Below are 10058 nucleotides of genomic sequence, written 5' to 3'. Positions count from 1 at the left end.
CCATTATTAGCATGATAAGAGTACAGTACACAGCTAATTGACAAAAGAAAACATCATTCAAAATTGTTTGTGGAATATTTCACACTTTCAACCCTAACCCTAACCCTAACCCTAACCTAACCCTAATCCTAACCTGCATCTGATGGCAGCATTTTGGAAAGAATCGTAACTTAGTAAATGTAAGCGGAAACATTTCGAATAAAAATTGTGTTTCTAAGATATTTTAGTGCTTGTTCTGAAAAGACAAAAACGTATGAACAATAAATTCAGTTTGGTGCTGGACGTCAGTATCCTAACCTAAAGCGTTACAGCGGCTACATTTGTTTGATTAACAGCAAGTCGTGTCTTTTGTCACTTTGAACATATTTAGGCCAGTAGTTTCCCTCTGATTGTGGTTTTGATGGCTAACGTAAAAGTGTAGTATAATATAAGTCCATCAGTAGAGGCACTAAATACTTATATCAACCTGAATGAATATAATATGTCCTATGGAAGTATTCCGATTTTTTAATTCTAATTTGACACCTCTGTCCGGACTAAGAGACGGACATTGCCTTATCCCTATCTAACTGATGAGAGGAAGTGGACACGGCATATATCCCCTTTTCTCCATAAATCTGGACCCAGCTCTCCTTATTCCTCCATTCTTTTTACCCTGCAGTGTGTCCAAATAATAATAGGGGTATCTGGTATCTGATGACCAAGATGCTAGCTGATGGACGATGTGAATAGCGGGAATCTCTCAGCTTTAGCACTCAATGTTAGAAAAGTGTTCAAAGAAACTGTTCAAGGTTTGCCACGCAGGAAAAGGTTCATGTTGGACATCATTAGTGATAGCAAGAAGCAGATGTTTAGGGTGGTTGTTGAATCTTAGTCTCTTTAGGATCTCTTATATGTGGTGTTCGGATCAGGGTTCAAACCCCACTGCAGTCAGCATGTCGTTGTGTCCCTGAGACACTTCACCCCAAAGTGCTCCTGTGGGGATTGCCCACAGTATTGAGTTTGTAAGTCTCTTTGGATAAGAGTGTCTAACAAGTAACATGTAATGTAATATGTAAAAGGCTCGCAGGTATCTGAACCACTTCAAAATCAATTAAGTAGGAAAATCAATCTTAGACTCATTGACTTACATAAAGCCATGACTGTTGATTATTTGGCACAGAAAGAGGAACATGGAAAGACGGAGAGGTTGGAGTTCATGTTACGGATCATTTATGTGTTTTTAACTCGTCCGTTATTTTCTCAAGTGGCCTCCATTTCAAATGTGCTGTTTCTGAGCTGAATGTGCCGCAGGGTGTCTGAAATCCCCTCTCTCTCTCATGGAGTGTGTTTCTGATTCTACGCCGTAATAACACGACTGTTTCCCCGTGTTTGTGTACGTGGATTTGATCTTTTTTCTTCTCCCCAGCCGGAGCCAATCGATTCTCCGCAGGCTGGAAGCAGAGCTTTCTGTCGGAGGCTTCAATGAGCTGGTGGGTGGACGGATTACTTCATTGTGGAGAGGGAGAGATTTCACATTATATGAAATTAAAACCTGTAATTAGGAAAAACAATGGGCTGGAAATTGTGCAACGCTATTTTGTTTTAATGATTAATTTGGTGTTCGGAGCCCTGTGGTTCTCGCGGGGAAATGAACAGTTTTGTTTTGCTGCAGTGAACACGGATCACTGGAGGAAACCCCGGCAAATTAATCACAACGTTGATGCAAACCTCAGCTTTCACTCAGACGGTAACACTGAAGTGTTCGGAGGTTTGAGACGTGTCTGAAAGAGCAGATTAGCCCATAATTAACGGAAGTAATGAGCAGCTGTTAAACACCACATTTCGGTGTCTTCTGTGTTTGTGCTTAGGTGGAGCATGCCAGGTTTAGCTCGATTCATTTTGAACAATTCATCCTGACTTTTGACCTTTATACTTTATCCTGGTAATGATGTTTTCACATGATTTCTTTTCGGCTTCATTCTCAACCTTTTGAGATGATAATACTAACTTTTTTTCACTTCATATTCACGTTTCAACAATATTTCCGGAATGGTACTTCGACTTTATGTCAACGTTTTGACTTTAGAATCTTTTGACATTATTCTTCACATTTTAACCCTATTCTCACGGTTTTACCATATTATTTATATATACTTTGACATCTCGTCATTTGACATGTCGACATCTTTCTGACATCTTGTTTCGACCTTGATGCTTTCTACTTCAATTTTCCATCATGTTCACAGGTATGGACTAAAACCCAAAAGCACGACACAGATAGACAGAACGTTTTAAAAGTTTACTAATGCTGCGATCACACCGGACGCGATGCGATGTTTGGGGGCGGCGCGATTACATGTCAATGCAGAGAAGCAGACAGACGCGAATTCGCTCCGACGGCGAGCATGAAGCGGTGGACGCAAATTCCGCGTCGCGCGATTGAGGCGATGGAAGGGGGCCGCGACAACCGCTCGAGTTCAATTGTTTCAACTCGAGCTTCATTTTCTCGTGACTCGATCTCGCGGTAGCCAATCAGCGGTGAGGATCTCAGCCTGCCGTCACTGAAGTAGAACAACAAAACCAAAACATCAGCCGTTAGCTGTTAGCACTCAGAGCTCACAGCTCCTCATATCTGTTCAGAAACTAGACAAAAGTCAAACAAGCCCAAACCACAGACTGTCTGTGTCATGGAGAATACAGTCGCTGCTTTATTCGTGTCTGTAGGCCGTTGTTGTGAGTGTGGACGGTCGGAGCATATACTGCGTTAGCTTAGTCGGTCTCCATTCAGAAAACACGCATTTTAAAAGGTTCTTCGCCTGCCGTCTGTCTGCAGACTTGTCAAAGCATTAATTCATGGTTTTTACTAACCGGTATCAGTATGTTGTTACTTCGGCATCATTTTGAAACGTATTACAATTAAATCACGGTCAAATATGTTCATTTTGTTGTAGTTAGCTCCCGAACCAACGCGTCTTGTTTGAATGATGCGAGTAAACACAGCTGACAGCCGCGGGGAAACTCGAGCGATTAGAGCGAAGCGAATATTCGCATCACGTCCGGTGTGAACGCAGCATAAATCAGGTGAACGCTGGGTCAAATCCACGATATCCCGCAATTAGCCAAACAAATCCTGTCAGGCAGAAAACTGGAGGTCTGAACTCCGACAGATCAGATATCTGAGTAATTACAAACCGACCGATGGAGCGCTTGGCAAAACACACAAGGAAATCAGACAGGGAACAAGTGGTGGTTTATAAACTGAGGGGTTAACGAGGGAATTAGTTGTAGGTGAGATGGAGGAGATGAAATGATTGAAAGTTATTGACATGCAAAACCAAAAATAACTATGATTGTGTGGAAATTTGACATTGTTGACTTAAAGAAATTGTAATCTTCTGTTACTTTTAAAGTAAACAATGCAGGACAGTGTTTCGTTTAAACTATCAAGCAGAAAAAAAGATGCGAGAGACATCGAGAAGCCGATATGACCGTCTGATCCATCTGAGTGTGTTTAAAGAGTCCTCTCCTGCTGATGTTCAGGTGTATATCAGTATGTAGTGTCTCTACTTTAAAGAGTTCTCTCCTGCTGATGTTCAGGTGTATATCAGTATGTAGTGTCTCTACTTTAAAGAGTCCTCTCCTGCTGATGTTCAGGTGTATATCAGTATGCAGTGTCTCTACTTTAAAGAGTCCTCTCCTGCTGATGTTCAGGTGTATATCAGTATGTAGTGTCTCTACTTTAAAGAGTCCTCTCCTGCTGATGTTCAGGTGTATATCAGTATGTAGTGTCTCTACTTTAAAGAGTCCACTCCTGCTGATGTTCGTCAAGTAAATAAAGGACTCCAATGGAGGCGCTTCGGCAGTTGCTCAGTCAGTAGGGGCTTGGACTGGGAGCCGTAGGGTCGCCGGTTCAAGTCCCCGGATCGACCTAAATATGGAGTGTGGACTGCTACTTGGAGAGGTCCCAGTTCGCCTCCTGCCCTGCCGTGGTGCCCTTGAGCAAGGCACCCGACAACCCCCCACCCCCCCACTCCCATTGTGCTGTAAACTAGCTGCCCACTGCTCCTAGACTCCTGGTACTAGGATGGGTTAAAAGCAGAGAACACATGTCACTGTGTGCTCTCCATGTTCGAACATTAAAGAGGGTTTCACCCCTACCGATTCTATAAAAAAAAAAGAAGAAGGAATTAAAGTCCTCTTTAAATAAATATTTTTGAAATGTTCTGTGTGTTGTGTCGGTTTTTGTTTGTGGTTTTTGGGATGTGAGTTTAGGTATTTGCGGGTTATTTGGCAGTTGCACATTTTTCCAATTAAACAAAATATACTTTTTAAAATAAAACTAGATAAAATGTAAATGGATTAAAATCAAAATAAAGATATAGTTTGCTTATTCTAACACTACTAAGAAACCCAGAGGGATTGATAAAGGGAAAAACATGGGTTTGATTTATTTGACTGTCGTGCCTGCAGACAGGAACACGGAGTACTAAATTCACTGTATGTACTTTAACCATAAAAACACTTTTATATTCAGCAGCTTTGATCATGGAAGAGCACTTTATATTTTCACTTTGCGCATAATAGCTGATCTTTTGTATTTTACAAAAGGCCATAATCTAAACCAATATCGCTGCGATCCCATTCATCACAGCAGCCTCCTCAGATATATTCTTCCATGAGTTGTACAGTACAGTACGTCCGTGCTCCCTCTCTGTCCCGTTTCCCTCCGTCCTATCTTTCCCTTTTCACCTCGTATGCTAAGAAGGTCATTTGTATTCCACACTCAGGAGGGCAGGGTGTGCTTATCTCTTCAGAGGCTCTTTGAAAGACCTCTGATTCTGCATGAAAAGGAGACTCCAAAGGCAAACTGGTGACAGGGTTCAGAGTCGACTAACTACACAGAGATCAAATCCACAGGGTGGGATGGCAGAGGGAGGCTTTGGGTGCAGAAACAAAGAACTGGGAATTTCCAATATAGCGAACACTGGGTCTTTGTGTGAAGTGGAGTACACATACTTTGTTACTGTAAGGTGGGGTAGGTAAGTTTGAGAAACCGGCTCGAGATACACTTTTTGTTATATTCCATGGAATGCTCTTAACATCCGGATAGCAATGAATATATTAAATGCTTTGACAAAGAATACATTAAAAAATATCATCAGTGGAAGCCGTGGTACTTTAAAAAGCACGACCAATCATCTGAGCCGGCCCGGCTAAAGTAACTGGATGGCCTACCTGCCTGTCAGCCTTCCATCTGTGCACAAACTTATCTCGTGCCCTCATTGGTCATGTGCGCGTTCGTGTGTGTTGGAGGAGGGGCTCTGTGAGGAAGTCTGAAGGAAGAGGCAGATTTGTTTCGGCTGCCTGTTTTCAAATTCTAGAGCACTCGAGCTGGTTTCTCCAAAATGACCTACCCCACCTTTAAGTACATTTTTCTAGTATCAGTACTTTACTCCACTACTTATTTTTCTGTCCACTTTTTACTTTGACTTCTTACATGTTGAACACAAATACCTGTACTTTCTACTTCTTACATGTTGAACTCAAATACCTGTACTTTCTACTTCTTACATGTTGAACACAAATACCTGTACTTTCTACTTCTTACATGTTGAACTCAAATACCTGTACTTTCTACTTCTTACATGTTGAACACAAATACCTGTACTTTCTACTTCTTACATGTTGAACTCAAATACCTGTACTTTCTACTTCTTACAAGTTGAACTCAAATACCTGTACTTTCTACTTCTTACATGTTGAACACAAATACCTGTACTTTCTACTTCTTACATGTTGAACTCAAATACCTGTACTTTCTACTTCTTACATGTTGAACACAAATACCTGTACTTTCTACTTCTTACATGTTGAACTCAAATACCTGTACTTTCTACTTCTTACATGTTGAACACAAATACCTGTACTTTCTACTTCTTACATGTTGAACTCAAATACCTGTACTTTCTACTTCTTACATGTTGAACACAAATACCTGTACTTTCTACTTCTTACATGTTGAACTCAAATACCTGTACTTTCTACTTCTCACATGTTGAACTCAAATACCTGTACTTTCTACTTCTTACATGTTGAACTCAAATATCTGTACTTTATACTTCTTACATGTTGAACTCAAATACCTGTACTTTCTACTTCTCTCATTTTCCAAACAGGCTGGTTCCTTTAGTCTGAATGTGTGTTTGGTGGCGTGATCATTATTATTTAGAGTCATTGCGTGCCTATTGATTTGAACACGATCCGTGTATCCATCATTTCCTGGTCTTCTCTAAAGAAGAGGGACCAATGAAAACGTTGTCATGTTGCCGTTGTTCAGCATGGAAACATTCATTAGCTAACAATGACATTATTGTTCTATTAATATAAAGGGAGGTCAGGTACTCTTTAAAACAGCTGCTAGTTATGGGTACTTTTTACTGAAGTACATTTCAAAGCCTCTTTACTTTGACTTGAGTAAAGAAGTTTAGTCAGTACTTCTACTTTCACCAGAGTATTTTTAAACACGAGTATCTGTACTTCTACTTGAGGAAAGGATGTGTGTGCTTCCATCTCTGCTTTTCATGTATATTTATATTTTGGTATTGGCAGACTGAAGATGTTTTTATGTATAAAGGTGGCGTCACATGGACCCCGAAACCCATTTTGATGTATTCTGTATAGACCGATGGAAAAGGGGATATTTCCAGCTTCCCGATGATTTCCTTTTTGTGTTTGTTTGTCTCCAAATACTCAGCAAATATTTCACATTAAATGATAACTGTTACCAAGACACCATTCAGAGGAAAAGGCCTTCAAAGTCTGCTGTTTGATGATTAACTAACACCATCACATTCATCTGTATCACATCAAAACAAGGCTCTCCGGATTTAAGTAACATCATGGAAAATGTACACAAAATGGATTTCTACCTCACATTATATTCAGCATCAGACGTTCATATCTTTATCTGGTTTTATTATTGCATTTTTAACTGTTTGTAAATAAAAATGAACATAAAATATGTTGTTTTGGGACTTTTCCAACATGACTAACCTTTTATATTCTGACTTATGATCATTTTAAATGGTGCATGATGCCAGAAGAAGCCTTGAAACTATGCAACAGCAAAGGTTATATTAAGATAAAAGATGTTGTGTATATTTATAGTTTATGAGACATTAAGAGGAAGGCATGATTTCCAGCTTCCTCAGAACAGAATTTTAAATTGTCCGCCCGGCCGTAAAGAAGATTAACGGGTAGACTCTGCATGTTTTCTTTAGTTCAATTAGAGGATGTTAAATCATGGTGTAAATGTTGTACCGGCACCTGTGGTCCAGAAGTATCAGAAGTATCAGCTGGTGTTTGTTTCCTCCAGCAGAGCGGGTCAACATGGCAGCCAGAAGCAGAGCTCTTTATCAGATTAAAGGTGTGAAAGCCTGCCAGGAAAGTGTTTTCCGGAGACATTCATCACTGTCAGACTGCTGTAATAATGAAGAGGGGGGGGGAGTACTGAGATATTGTAGTAAAAGTAGAAGTACTCAGATATGGTTTTCGAGTAAAAGTAGACATACTCAGATCTTCAAATACAAAAACAAAAGCAAAGACAAAAACGAAATACAAACGTCATAGCATAACCATTTTTAAAACATTATACAACAACATAAGTATCTCCATCTTGTACTTGAGTAAAAGTAGAAGTACTCAGGTCTTGTACTTGAGTAAAAGTAGAAGTACTCAGATCTTGTACTTGAGTAGAAGTAGAAGTACCCACATCTTGTACTTGAGTAAAAGTAGAAGTACTCAGATCTTGTACTTGAATAAAAGTAGAAGTACTCAGGTCTTGTACTTGAGTAAAAGTAGAAGTATCTCCATCTTGTACTTGAGTAAAAGTAGAAGTACTCGGATCTTGTACTCGAGTAAAAGTAGAAGTACTCAGGTCTTGTACTTGAGTAAAAGTAGAAGTACTCAGATCTTGTACTTGAGTAAAAGTAGAAGTACTCAGATCTTGTACTTGAGTAAAAGTAGAAGTACTCAGATCTTGTACTTGAGTAGAAGTAGAAGTACCCACATCTTGTACTTGAGTAAAAGTAGAAGTACTCAGATCTTGTACTTGAGTAAAAGTAGAAGTACCCACATCTTGTACTTGAGTAAAAGTAGAAGTACTCAGATCTTGTACTTGAATAAAAGTAGAAGTACTCAGGTCTTGTACTTGAGTAAAAGTAGAAGTATCTCCATCTTGTACTTGAGTAAAAGTAGAAGTACTCGGATCTTGTACTCGAGTAAAAGTAGAAGTACTCAGGTCTTGTACTTGAGTAAAAGTAGAAGTACTCAGATCTTGTACTTGAGTAGAAGTAGAAGTACCCACATCTTGTACTTGAGTAAAAGTAGAAGTACTCAGATATTGTACTTGAGTAAAAGTAGAAGTACTCAGGTCTTGTACTTGAGTAAAAGTAGAAGTACCCACATCTTGTACTTGAGTAAAAGTAGAGGTACTCAGGTCTTGTTCTTGAGTAAAAGTAGAAGTACCCACATCTTGTACTTGAGTAAAAGTAGAAGTACTCAGATCTTGTACTTGAGTAAAAGTAGAAGTACTCAGATCTTGTACTTGAGTAAAAGTAGAAGTACTCGGACCTTGTACTTGAGTAAAAGTAGAAGTACTCGGACCTTGTACTTGAGTAAAAGTAATAGTCCCAGAGTGTAGGAATACTCTGTTTCAGTAAAAGTCCTGCATTCAAAATGTTCCTCAAGTAAAAGTAGAAAAGTATTCTCATCTAAATATAGTGAAAGTAGAAACAGTAAAAGTAGTCATTGTGCAGATTGGTCCATTTCAGAATAATATATATGATATGTTTTATAATGATTGATCATGAAAGTGTTCTCAAAGCTGCTAAAGGTGCAGCTAGTTTGAATGACTTTGTATACTGCAGGGTAGCTGGTGGATTTACTCCAGGTGGAACTAAAGTCTGATTTAACACTTGATTAGATTTCAGATCATTCATCCACATCTGTGAAGTAACTAAAGGTATAAATACATGTAGTGGAGTAGAAGTACAACATGTACCTCTGAACTGTAGAGCAGTAGAAGTACACAGTAGTATAACATTGAAATATGACAGAGAGAGTCCATGAAGCCCTTCAAAGACACGTCGTTATTGAAAGTGGAATTTTGTAGTTAGGGCTAATTTACATTCAGATGAAAATACGCCCACTCAAAAATATGTCTGTTTTGTTCCTGCAGGAAGCCGTAATGTCCAGCTCTGGGTCTGGGTACAGACACTGCAGATAAAAAAGCAGCAGCTGCTCGTTTTTCCTTAAAAAATAAACTCATCCGAAGGAAGGACACAGATTGTGAAAGTGTTTTCTCCCCAAAGGAAGCCGGCTCAAAGTCAAACCTGAGTATGTTTTTTGTTATGCGTTCATGTATTGTTGAAATGTATGTTCAGTGTTTTGTTTTGTTCTGTTATAACGCCTTGTGCCGAATGCTTTGGCAATACTATGTTTAAAATGTGGTCATGCCAATAAAGCCCTTTGTGTTGTATTGTATTCAGGGATGCAAACACACGTATGGTGAAATAAGAGAGAACAATTCGAAGCAGGAAAAAAACAACGTAATATACCATCTGACAAAGGCCTGCGCTATTATGCTTCAATTAACTGGCTATTCTTTATAATATACTCAGATCAATAGGAGACAGAGATGTTAAGTTATAAATCAAGGGTTTTTATTATTATTTACAGCAGGGGTGGGGAACCTTTTTCCTTTCAATTTTTTACAACATCCTCAGAGGGCCCTACAAATTATTGAACTGCTTAAAAAAACTAAAATCACAGCCAATTAATTTGGCCTTTCTCTCATGCTGTGCAAAGAAAAAGCTACCTCTTAATCCAGATATCTCACCATGACTCATGGTTGTGGCAGAAAGATATGGACACAAGATGTGTGCAAATGTATTTAGTATCCTATCCATGTGAACATGATTTAAGTGGGGGGGACCTAACCTCCTCTAGTGGGGTCCGGGGGCATGCTCCCCCGGGAAGATTTTATTTTTAATATTGAAGTTAAAAGCATCAATCTG

The 10058-nt window shown here is 39.3% G+C and overlaps 1 long non-coding RNA gene across 1 annotated transcript; it reads left to right on the top strand.

Annotated features, from left to right (window-relative positions):
• Positions 1 to 1053: 1053 nt before the first annotated feature.
• On the top strand, positions 1054 to 9520 carry LOC307019079. The gene is made up of 2 exons (XR_013802577.1): positions 1054 to 1472; positions 9221 to 9520. It is a non-coding gene; the product is annotated as an uncharacterized lncRNA (long non-coding RNA).
• The last annotated feature ends 538 nt before the right edge of the window (positions 9521 to 10058 follow it).

The sequence above is a fragment of the Notothenia rossii genome, assembly GCF_949606895.1.
Source record: "Notothenia rossii genome assembly, chromosome: 9".
Classification (NCBI taxonomy): Eukaryota; Metazoa; Chordata; class Actinopteri; order Perciformes; family Nototheniidae; genus Notothenia; species Notothenia rossii.
This window is presented reverse-complemented; position numbering and strand designations above follow the sequence as displayed.